Genomic DNA, 12,718 nt, shown 5'->3' with positions numbered 1-12,718 from the left:
ACATATGTGACTGTCATATCAAACAAACTGCTGCATCATATCAAACATCAGTGAACATCCATAGCAGAAAACTTAATTGGCATCTAATCTGGACTGGGCAGCCATAGAAAAGTCTTCCTATTACAGGCCCTTCAAAAGCAACACGCTTAATAGGCCTCATTTGGTGCAGGCACTTGGGATGAACAAGCTCAAGTTGGCCACAGAAAAGGGGCTCCACAATGGTGTCTGGTTCCTCCTGCAACCATAATAACCAACAAACACTGGTTTCAATCTGCACTCAATACCAGAATCAACTTGCACTGTCAATTAAACCTGAACACTAAAAATCCCCAAATCAGCATGAACCCTAACACTGTATAGAGATGAACCCTAGGTTACCTCAATCCTACAATCAAGCCCCACCCTCACTAATCAAGAACAATATCACACACACAACAACAACACTACACTCAGCAAGATCCATGGGGATAGCCTAGGCCTACTAGCACCTAACCCTAACCCTAGGTGACAAAGAACTTACCATAAGTCCCATGTCCATGTTGACGACCTCGCACTCCTCCTCCGAGCTCGTTTCCTCGTCGTTCCAGGAAGGTATTGCGGCAAGGAGGTCGACGGCAACCGGCCTCGAAGACGGCGACCGGCGGCGAGCTCGTACTGGAGCAGGGGAGAGAGAGCAGGGGAGTGAGCGAGCAGGTGCGCCCGACCGACCGAGGGGGTATATTTACCCCAGTTCCGACCGGGCCGGTCGGCTAACGGCCGTTAACTGCTGCGCCGTCCACGCGCCGGGCCACGTGGGCTGACGGTGGGCCCAATCCGTCAGGAAAACGGTTAAATCTCTAGTCACCGCGGGTTTGGGTTTTTTAAAACAGCTGACCGCTTGTTGGTAGCTTTCTGAGAAAATTTAAAATCTGATAGTTTTTTAAAACCCTAACCCGTAAACTATTAGTTTTATGCTATTTACTCAACAGGCAACAAAGGGAAAATTCTAAGGATTCCAACACTCCAAAGGTTGTATGAAAATCCTTTGAATCAGAGGCCCTTAACGTTGTCGAACCTGCGTATTCCATTTCTCTCGATTCGTTTTTATTAAATACCTACATACATCATGTGGTAATGAACAGTACGTGGCGCAAGCTGAAAGACCAGCCGTCCCAACAGCCCGACGACGTATTATACTACGTGTTGGAAGAACATGGCCACGAACTGCACTACATTCCATTTCCCATTAGGATATCAGAGAGAGAGACAGAGAGAGAAGGGGGGGGGGGGGGGGGGGGGGGGGGGGTTGGCAGCCTCAAGTCGTATGTTTGACTACCACGTCCAATTAACCTGGCCTGTCGACCCGCAAGAGAAAAATATGGCGCATCCGGTGAGTAAACAAAGGGTTCCCAATCCCGCTTACGCCGGCTCGTGGTCTGTGCTTCACATGTGAGCTGTGATGCGCCCCCTCCTGTCGAACCGCAGACTTTAATAAGCTGAGTATCTCGCCACTTCGCCAATGCAATCTGCCACTGCCACGATCGATCCGATGATGAGCACTCCCAGTTTACTGAATTTTGCCTGGCGTTTTCGCAACCGATCAGCCCGTCGGCGATTCAGGGCCTGTTTGGTTTACAGCCACAACTTGCCACACCTCGTCTTAATCAAATTTGACTAAGTTAGGTAGGTGTTTGGTTTTAGCCGAGTAAGTAGCATAAAGCTATTACTTTACAGGTTAGGATTAAAATACTATCGGTTTTTTAATTTTTCTTAGATAACTATCAAGTAGGGGCGGCTGTTTCAAAAAACACAAAACGCTGAGTACTTAACAATTGATCACGATTATGACAGATGGGTCTAATGCGTAAGAGCTCTAATTGTTTGACCGTTAGGGATGGGCCTGCACACAAATTTAGAAAAGCAATCCGGTCCCTGCATTTTTTGTAAAAAGCAATCAGGTCCCTGCTCTCAATCAGGGCCAAAGGCGCTCCACTCGCTCCCGAGCTGCACCTAGCGACCCAGCCTCCTCCGCCCGCCGCCCGCCGCCGGCGCTCACCGGGGCTCAACCCTGGCCGCTCCTCCGCCTCACCTCCTTCTCCCCCGCCTCTCTACGCCTACAGCTTAGCCGTGTTGCACGACGCCGCCGCGCCAGTGGCCGCCTCTATGCCGGCTCCCCATGGCGGGCGGCGACCCACGTGACTCCCGATGGCGCGCGGCGGCGCGGTGACACGAGCAGAGCCCCATGGGGCGGCGGCCCGATGGCGCGCGGCGGCGCGGCGAACCGCGGCTGCGCGGAGACTCCAGGCGGCGCGCGTGTCGGCGCGGCGGCCCGTGCCGGAGCCCCACGGCTGCGCGAAGACTCCAGGTTGCGCGCGCGGCAGCAACCCCCGCTGCGGACAAGGCCGGTGAGCTCCTTGTCACTAGGAGCGCCAACAAGCTCCTACCAGCTGTACCAGCGTAGGAGGGCTCGACGTGGCATAGGGTGGCGATCGGACGTGGCATATTGCGGTGGCGTGGGCCAGCAGTGTGGCCGGCGGCCATGGCGGTTCTCCGGCGTTCTTCGCGAGCAGGAACAGTGGAGGAGAAGAAGGGAGGCAGAGAGGAGAAGAAGGAGGTGACCAGATGAGAAGAGACACTGACATGTGGGCCCCACATGTCATTTAATGGTCAAACAAACGGTCAAACTAACGCTTTGTTTAGGTGTGGGTCTGACCTGTCATAATCACGATCAATTGATAAGCACTCGGCGTTTTGGGTTTTTTGAAACAGCCGACCCCTGACTTGGTAGTTATCTGATAAAAAACTAAAACAGATAGTTTTTTGAAACCCTAGCCTGTAAAGTACTAGTTTTATGCTATTTACTCGGTTCTAGCCACACCTAAGACAAGAATATTTTTATGAGCAGTGAGTCCCACATGTTATAGATAAAAAAGTATGACAATATTCTCTTAGGCAAGCTAAAGTGTGGCTAACAATTTGAGCAACTCAAGTAAGACAAGTATGGCAAAAATCATGTGGCAATACATGGCAAATATAGGGGTTGTCTGGTTTGTGACTAACTTTGCCAAAGGTTGTCACACCTAAGGTTAGGCAAGTTTGACTAACTTAGGTGAGTGTTTGGTTCAAGCCACACCTTAGGCAAGCCATACTTGAGCCCCACATGGCATACACACAAAAAGTATGGCAAGATTCCCTTAGACTTGCCAACTTGTTGCTCTCATTTTGATGAACTAAGGGGCTATTTGGTTCTAGACGTAGGAGTGCCACACTGTGCCATACAATATTGTCAAACTTGACTAACGTTAGTTCTTTAAAATGAGAGGCACAAGTTGGCAAGCCTAAGAAAATCTTGCCACATTTTTTGATTGTATGTGATGTGGGACCCTAATGTGGCTTGCCTAAGATGTGGCTTGAACCAAACATACATCTAAGTTGGTCAAACTTGCCTAACCTTAGGTGTGGCAATCTTTTGCAAACTTAGTCTCAAACCAAACAGCCCCTAAGCTTAGGTAAGGTTGGCAAAAATGTGTGACAAAATATGGCAATGTTAGGCCTAGAATCAAACAGCCCCGTAGTCACCATCCAAACAGCCTCTTTAGTTTAACGAGCGCGGCGGCTACTCCGTGACAGGAGATCCGCGTAGGTGCCGGCACATCCCAGAGCCAGCGAGGGCCTAGAAACGTAGGGCGCCTGCTCGACCTCGTGCCGCCTTGTCGTTTCCTCTGCGAGCTTCTCCTGGGCCTCTGGCATGTTCGGTGCCGGATCCGGAACGGCCAAGCGAATGGAGGCGAGAGCTGAGAATATTTTACCGTTGAGTCGCGGACTCCCACAGAAAACATATACAACTACAGTATGTAATGCTAGCAAACACAGCAGCAGGCACGGCCTGAAAATGTTGGCCCCGCGCTTCTCCGCGCCTCTGTTGGATTGGATCTCCCGCTGCACTGCTGCTGCCTGCTGGTGGCGAGAACCGAGCGGAATAGGAAAGATGCAAACGGCAAAGCCAACGAACGTGCTGGCCATCAACAGTTTTTCTATGCAGCCGATGGAACCGCATGCATGTGCCGAAGAGATTTGGAGGGCTGGCCGACGTGCCAGGGACATGTTCGTGAACTCGACGGAATCCCAAAGTGCCTGGTTCATGTAGTGAAAAGTTGTGACGGAAGAAATCAGCAGCTGGTGAACATGAGCATACCGGTCAGTCAGGGGTCACCGTTTACCAGATCCTGTGCTGTGTACGTCGCGCGCATGCACCAAACCAAACCAAACCGACCAGGTGCTCGGCGCCCACAAAACTACTTACCTGGAAAGACCGATGGTGTGCACTCGAAGCTAGAATCATGTCATGTGCCGACCCGCACATAACAGCCGGACCGGAGCATACCGCCAAGCCGGCCGGTGGCACGTACTACGTACTCCTACAATCATGCGAGGACCTACCACCACTCACTCACGGTCACTGACGGCCACAGCCTACTCCAGCCCTTTTTCTTTCTATTGGCAAACACTTTCAGAGCCAGTACCAAGAGAGTAGACAGTTTTACGCTACACGGCCGACGACGCCCGGCTCGCCGCGGAACGTTACTCGCCGTGATCGATGGTGCCATGATTGAAACTACCACCTGCTGCACCGAAGATGGGGCGAGACGATATCGGCTGTGCATGCAGCGGTGAAATAAATTCGGTTCCAGGGCAGTGGTGGCGGCAGGCAGGTGGGGCTAGGGCTGCCACCAACCGTTGGTTGCGCAGCGTACCGCGGACGCCAGTTTCGAGTTATTACCCCTACGCCGCCACTGGCCGGCCGGCAATAATTTTCCGTGCCCAGCCGATGGACGCGCGCGGCAGATTCACCCGGCCGGACTGCCGGCCTCGCCGACGTAGCCGTGGTACCACGCCGAAGCTCCCTCACCCGGACCGACCGGCCGCCCGCCCGTGACGCCGCGGGCCGTACCGGGCCGATGGGACTAGGAAAGTTGGACCGTATGGGACAAAATTTCTGTTCTAACCTTTTCTATAAACTTAATCACGAATTGACCTTGTTTTGAAAAGATTTTCGAATCTGACCTTTTTTGGTCACGTCAACATCCTTGGCGTCTGGTTTGCATGGCAGACGCCAGGGTGCGTGTCGTTTGGCCCTGGCCCATACTTGCCTGGTTGGCGCTGATGTGGCGATGCGGAGACGCCATCCATCTTGGCGTATGGGGGAAACGTCGTAGCCCTTGGCGTTTGGTCCTACTCCATCACTTAAACAAAGAAAAGGCTACATGCACCATTAATAAAAAAAAATCTTGATTAACTCCCGTAATTAATGGCTTGCTTGATAGCCCAGCCCATGCTAGAGCATGTATGGTTACCTCATCCTAATTTGGTACTACCTCTCTCTCAGTTTACAGGGCGTGCGCGTATCCCTAGGTCGTCAATTTGACCAACCTAATACAAATCATATATTACAAAAAATATACCAACATAAACTTCGGAGTTTCTACTTTCAAAAGGTATAATTTTTGTGTTATATAGTTTATATTAGGGCGATAAAATTGACAACCTAGATATACGCGTAGGACTTGTAAACTGAAACGGAGATAGTATCATGCACGCAAAAAAGATAAGGAGAAGAAAATAAAGAGATCTGCCTTGAATTTTAAGGGATTACAATTACAGTATATGAGATGATCTCTTGACCAAATCACCACTTGTTTTTTTCTTCACAAGAATTTACAAGCTGCTAGAACACACAAACGTAGTCTTCACACATACCCATCTGGCTATGTTTAGCAAAACGGGAGACAATGTACAAAAAAGATCAAAATTCAGGATCCAAACAAAATACCTTGGTCTTGGCGTAGGCACGTCTAGACAACAAACGAAATACTCCTCTGTGTAGTTAGGACTTGGCAAATCCGACTCTTCAAACGTCCACGGGCGCGTCTAGGCGCGTCCGTGGACAGTGACCGGTCTTGCCTTAAAAAATGCATTCCACATCCACAGAGCCTGACCGCTGCCGTGCACGGGCCTCCTCCCAGGCGCGGCGGAGCGCAAGTCGGACGGCCATCTCCTTTCCGGGGCGCGTGGGATGAGTTCGGAGTCGACGGATCTGGAGGTGAAGGACCCGGATCCGCTGCCCGCCATGTCGGAGACGGTCGGAAGGAGCCGAAGACGAGCTTGGGTGGCGGAGCAGAATGGAGGGGAGGGAAGGGAAGTGGCTAGGTTTTGGTCCGGCGAACGGATGGGAAGAAATTTATGTGGGGTCGGGTGGGCCAGCGTGGGCCGGGTCCGACGTGGCGGGTGTGCCCGGACGTCTCCATATCCGCCCCATATTTGGCCTGGAGATGAGGGGTGCCGGTCTGTCTGGGCGTTTGAGGGGGCCACCGTCAATGTGGGCGGCAGACGGATGGACGGGCTACCGTCATGTTGTTTGAACATGCAACAGACGCCAGCACCGGGAAGCGGTGCGCGCGACGCTCTTTCGGTCGGCGTGTTGCTTCAATGATGGCGCCAGTGAGTGGTCGTGTCTGCTCTGGTCCTCATGAATGCGGACACTCACGCTCTGGATCTACGCTGAACGTTTCGAGCGGGAAGCGTGCACCGGCGAGGGAGGAGGGTTTGGGTGGGCTAGGGATGTCAGAAGCGGGCGTGACAGCTGTCCCGACTCCCGGAAAGCTCCTCCACATTTTTTCTCCGGTTTGTGAAGGAAAAAGCGTCGGGACCACGCCGTAGACCGATACAGGACCATGTTGGATGGATTCTTTGTCCAAACAGAACGGTCCGGACGGTCGCGGAAGGTTTGAGAGTCAGCGTTCGAGATGCCCTTAATAGGCTAACAACCGCTGATACTACAGAAAAGTAAATCATCATGAGATTAATTAATTTAAAACCGGATCATCATATTAATCTCCTAGAAATCTGCTCCATCTCACCCTGACGCCTCATCCAAAGTTGATCCGTAGAAAATTTGTCGTCATTGGTTGCATTTAGGTGTGGGTTAATTCGTTTTGCAACGATGGTTAGCAGGCTTTTTATTACGAGAGTAATTAATCAAGAGAATTGTTTATAGAAGCAACTCTAGTAATGGTGCATGTAGCTTTTTTGGTTTAAGTGATGTTAGGGCCAAACGCCAAGAGCTATGGCGTTTCCCCAAACGCCAGGATGGATGGCGTCTCCACATCGCCACATCAGCGCCAACCGGGCAAGTGTGGGCCAGGGCCAAACGCCATGCACTCGCGCGTCTGCCATGCAAACCAGACGCCAAAGATGTTGGCGTGACCAAAAAAGGTCAGATTCGAAAATCTTTTTGAAACGAGGTCAATTCATGATTAAGTTTACACAAAAGGTCAGAACAGAAATTTTGTCCGACCGTATGCGGTAAATGGAGGATTGAATTCATGTCAGACCGCATTCCATGTAATAGCTCGGTGCAAGTACACGTAGTCTATGGTCATGGGTACATGCATCATCATCGTCTTAGGCCAACTCCACCGCGCGACCCAATTTTGTCCGCGTATATCCGTTTGGGGTAAAACGGACATAACAGACGACCCAGCGCGCGACCCTATCTTAAAAAAGGTCCGTTTTCTTCACCCCATCCTCGGACCAAAGTTGGGCTGGTTTTGGGTCTGAAACGGACACGAGCGGACGCTCTCTGCGTGGTCCTCGTCCGGGGTGTGTCCTTCTGCATGTGACCCTGGCCCACCTGTCATTGGCCCACCCACCCCTCTCTCTCTCCTTGTTTTCTCTCCCTGGCCCACCACGCGTTGGGGTGCGCGGGCAGCGGCGAGCGAGCGCGAGCGGCGGCAGCAGTGCGCAGGCGCGCGCGGGTAGCGGCGGGCGAGCGTGAGCGGCGGCGGCAGGGCGCGGGCGCGCACAGCCGCAGGCAAGCGCGAGCGGCAGCGGCAGGCGTGGCGTGGGCGCGGGCGCGGGCGCGCGGGCGGGCGCAGACGAGCGCGCGCACGAGCGGAGGCAGGCGGGGCGGGGGCACGCGCCGGCGGTGGCGGTGGCGGGCGCGGGCGAGCGCGCGCGCGAGCGGCCGCAGGCGTGGCGTGGTGCCGGCGGGCTCGGAGCAGCGCGGGCGGGCACGGAGCAGCGCGGGACGCAGGTGGGGGAAGAGGCGGACGTTTTGGGGTCGAGCTGCGCGTTGGGCGCCTCCAACTTAACCCGGACATGCATGTCCGTTTTGCCACCCATTGCCACCCCAAACGGACAGAATCCGGACAAAACGGACATCCGTTTGGGGTCGTGCGGTGGAGTTGGCCTTAGAGGAGAGGAGGGGCCATGGCGATCGCTGGGACAGCGGACGGGGATCTCACCGACGTGCTACTAGCGTATGCATTTACTCATGCCCGCTCCGCTCCGCTCCCCCGCGCCCCCAAAACTCCACACGCCCACCACCGCGCTCCCCGCTGGCGTTGACCTTCACTCCCCACCGGCAGCGAGAAGCGGAGTCTCCCCGCCTCGCCGTGCGCCCCCGTCTCGCGCGGGGGAAGTGCTCGGCCTGGCGATTCGGGGCTCCCCGGTCAGATTTGGCGAACCCAGTGGTCCGGGAGCCAAGTCGATCCTGAGATCCACTGATGGAATCGGGCGGCGGTGCTTCGGATCAGGAGATTCGACGACTCTTGGCGGAGCTTGCCTAGAGGGAGAGGGTGGCGGAAAGGGCGGCGAGAAGCGCAGAGCGTGCGAATCAAGCAGTGGCGATGGCGCGGATGAATCTGGCACTACGGGCGATGTCCAGAACCACGGAGCTGGAGCGAGCAAGGATCTTCGCTCTGGGGCAGCCAATCTCACCTGCGCTCATTCTGAATTGGGCTGCAGAGGAAGCGGTGTCCACATCCAGAGTGCAGAGGAGGAGATGGAGGCTGTTCAGAGTCGAGATTTGAAGAGCACAAGGCCAACAATAGCTGCGGATTCTGGTAATCTTCGATCCTCAGATTTTACTCGTTGCTGTCGTAGTGCTGAGCGGATTCCTAATCAACGGCGTACCACGTCGCCGCTGCCATTTGTGGTCTCTTCTCCGGCGAGAGTTGGGGTTCAGAGGAAGGGGATTTTTGAGCGGGGCCCTGGTGTCAGCCTTGCTGGTCTGGACAACCGTCCGATGCACTCCAAATCGATCCTGACCGCTGATCCCCGGGCTCCCTCTAGACAGGTGGCCTATATTTCCCCCCTCGTCAGCAATCCCGAGCCCCATCCTCCTAGGGTTCGTCTCCGCCCCCTCCGCCGCCATGGCAACCAAAACTTAGTTTGGATACGACGTGATCTATTCATCTCTGGCGATTTTTCGGCTGCTGATTGTTTTCCTGCTGGTCCTTCTGATCATCTCTCCGAGCCCAAACAATTCAGCTTCTCTCGAGATTTCTGGTCGAAGAAGACTGGCAAAATTCCCTTTGCTGCGGTAGCTAGGAAGATGGCTGGTGCTAGGCAAAATACCAGGCCCAGAGGAGGTAGAGGTGGAGGTGGTCGTGGTCGCAATGATGCTGTTCGGCCCCCTGTTCCTCCACCTGTTCCTCCACCAGTGGTTGCGCCTCCGCTCCGTGCTCCTGCGCCTACCCCTACCCCTACGCCTGCCCAGCAGGGCCCCCTACGTCGATCTTCGCCAAACCCCCTAACATCCCCATCGGGTCCAACTCTTCTAATATGATGCATCCAACCATGAACCAGATGTACCCTGGTTTCTCTGCGCCCAACTACCAATACCCTCAAAAGACCCCTGGATGCAGCAACCACAATTCCATTTCCTTTATATGCATCAGAATCTTCCTGTTCAGTTTCAATAGCCTCAACAACCAGTTAGCACTGGGAGTGCTTCTGGAGGGAGTGGTCAGGTTGGATCTGGGAAAAACAAGAAGAAGAACAGAACAGGCGCCAAAAAGCAAACCAATACTGCTGCTGCTGGGTCCATGGGTAGTGTTGTTGGACAGGGTGCTACAGAATCTGAGGAGTATATGGTGGATCCTAGATACATTGGCACTATTTGCTACAATTGTGGCCTTCCTGGTCACTTTGTAGGAATGTGCTCTATCCCTAAAGTGTGTTTTATCTGCAAAACCACAGGACACCACATGGATGCTTGCCCCAAGTGGTATGAACCTTACCCTGCTGCTCAGTTTTGGGGGAGTGCCAACAATGGACTAGGTTTCTTTCATATTGAGACTGGAGACAAGAGTGACAGTGAATGGCTCAATTTTGGTAATGTTGGGCTGGTTGTAGTGGAAGAAGGGAACATTAATGCTGATGAATTGGAAAGTTGTTTTGCTGGCATGTGGAAAACCAACTGGCCATGGCAGATCAGGGCTTATGATGATACCCAGTTCCTGGTCAGATTCCCTCCCAACAAAAAGATTACAGACCTGGTTGCTTTTAAATCCATCAACCTGAAGAAAAAGGGTGTTACTATTTCCTTCAAAGATTGGCATGGTGAACTACCTGCCTATGACTCTCTTAAAGAAGTTTGGATCAATGTCATTGGTATTTCTCCTGTCTGGTGCTCTTGGCCAGTTATTTCTCAGATTGCTTCTTCTCTAGGCGTCATTGTCAATGTTGACTGGCATGAGATCTTCAGGAGCTTCTATGAAGTAGTTAGAATTCAAGTTGCAGTTAGAGACCCTCAACTGGTTCCTAAGGACAGATTGGTTGAAATTCAACAGGAGCTGTATTTACTCAACTTTGAGGTTGATGATGATACAGCTGCCGATTCTTCCTTTCACAACCATCCTGGGGGCCCTTATGGTCCTCCTAGTGGGGCTAATGGAGATAAAAATGCTGACAGGAATAGTGATGTGGATAAGGATAGTGATGATGATCTTCTTGGGGAGGAGATGGAGCAAGATGCCAGTAATCAGATCACCAAGAAGACCACTCCTGCCCCCAGTGGATCTAAGTCCAGAGTTGGCTGTCTTCAACCACATACCCCTGTTGAGCAGTCCCTTCTGGGCTCTTCTGCTTTGTTTATCTGCCAGGTGGCTCCTGTTACCAAAAGCTATTTGGATGCAGCCAAAAAATCCAGCTATGAGGGCTGTGGTAACAGTCTGCTGGTGAAGTTTGAAGCTGTTGTGAATGGCACTGGTAATAATGGTCTCAAGCCCCTGGCTCCCTCTACTTCCACCCTCTCATGCCCAGCTCCCAGACCTCAAGCTCATAGGCCTGACAGAGGGAAGTGGGGCCCTGTTGTTGCCACTGGGATGAGCAACAGGATCAAGAGAGATGGTAAAAATACTATAGCTAAGGCCCAAGAGATTAAAAAAGTGCAAAACCTGGAAGTTTCCAAAGGTAGTACTGTTGTTCTTTCCCTTAATTCCTTTGCTTGCTTAGATAATGAGCTGCTTTTACATAATGCTGATTTATCTGGCTTGAAACTTGGGAATGATCCCAGTAGCTGTAATAATAATATTGATTTTATTAAACAAAAGGAACTCGAGAGGTTGTCAAAATTTCATAAAGACAACCCTGACATGTTCCTTCCTCCTAACATTGATGTTAATGGAGCTGAATTTTTTAGTAACAATAATGACACTGGAAAACATCCTTCCCCTTGCACTGAAAATAATTCAGATAGGGAGGAAGGAGAGATTCCTTGGATGGAGGTATCCCACCAAAGGAATAAAAAGTGTCATTCTAGGAGTAGGAAATCTAAATATTTTTTCTTATGATTGGCGCCTTCTGGAATATTAGAGGCCTAAATGGCTTTGCTAAGAATTCTAGAGTGCAAGAGCTCATTAAAACTTGTTGCCCTGACTTTATTTGTTTATCTGAGACTAAAAAAGCCAACTTCACCATACCACAATTAGATGCCATAGATACTAGGAGTGGTTTTGTGTGGAATTGGCTACCTGCTATTGGCACCGCAGGTGGTGTCCTAGTGGGAGTTAAAGAGGATTGTTTTGACATTTTACAGTGTGATATTGGCACCTTTTGCATTTCCTGTATTTTAAAGTTTAAGCATAATGATACCAGATGGAGATTAATATCTGTGTATGGTTCTGCGTATGATGAGCTAAAACTTGACTTTCTAAATGAACTCAATAGTGTTCTTGCTAGTTGGTCAGGCCCCACTCTAGTTGGGGGTGACTTTAATCTGGTTAGGAACACTAGTGAGAAAAATACTGGTAATATTAATCTGCATTGGGCTGATCTGTTTAATGATTGGACTTACAAGTTTGGGCTCATTGAGATAAAAAATGCCGGGAGAAGATTTACTTGGGCCAATAATCAAGACAACTTGATCATGGCCACTTTAGATAGAGTTTTTGTTACTGTAGATTGGGATGGGATTTTCCCTGGGGCCTCTATTAAAGCCCTACCCAGAGTGGGGAGTGATCACACTCCTCTAGTGTTAAATACTACCTCTGGGCTCCCTAACCCCTCTTCTAAATTCTTTAGATTTGAGAAATGGTGGCTTAATATTCCTGGTTTTGATGATGTTATTCATAAAGCCTGGAACACTGAGTGCAAAGCCACCAAAGCCATTGATATTTGGCAATTTAAAATTAGGGCTACTAGGAAAGCTGCTAAAGGTTGGTGTGCTAACTATGAAGCAGACCAGAACAGGAATAAGCAGGCTCTAGTGGCTGAATACAATTGCTTAGATATCCTAGCTGAATCTCAACCATTATCTCCTAACTCTAAGAACAAAATGAAAAATATTGCAGGTGAGTTGAATGAGATCTGGAGGAGGGAGGAGATCAAGGCTAGACAGAGGTCCAGGGAGAAAGAGATATTGGAGGGAGAATATAACACTGGGTATTTCAAAGCA

This window comes from Aegilops tauschii, chromosome 1 (genome assembly GCF_002575655.3).
Source record: "Aegilops tauschii subsp. strangulata cultivar AL8/78 chromosome 1, Aet v6.0, whole genome shotgun sequence".
NCBI classification, from domain to species: domain Eukaryota; kingdom Viridiplantae; phylum Streptophyta; class Magnoliopsida; order Poales; family Poaceae; genus Aegilops; species Aegilops tauschii.
Note: the sequence above shows the minus strand (reverse complement) of the source record.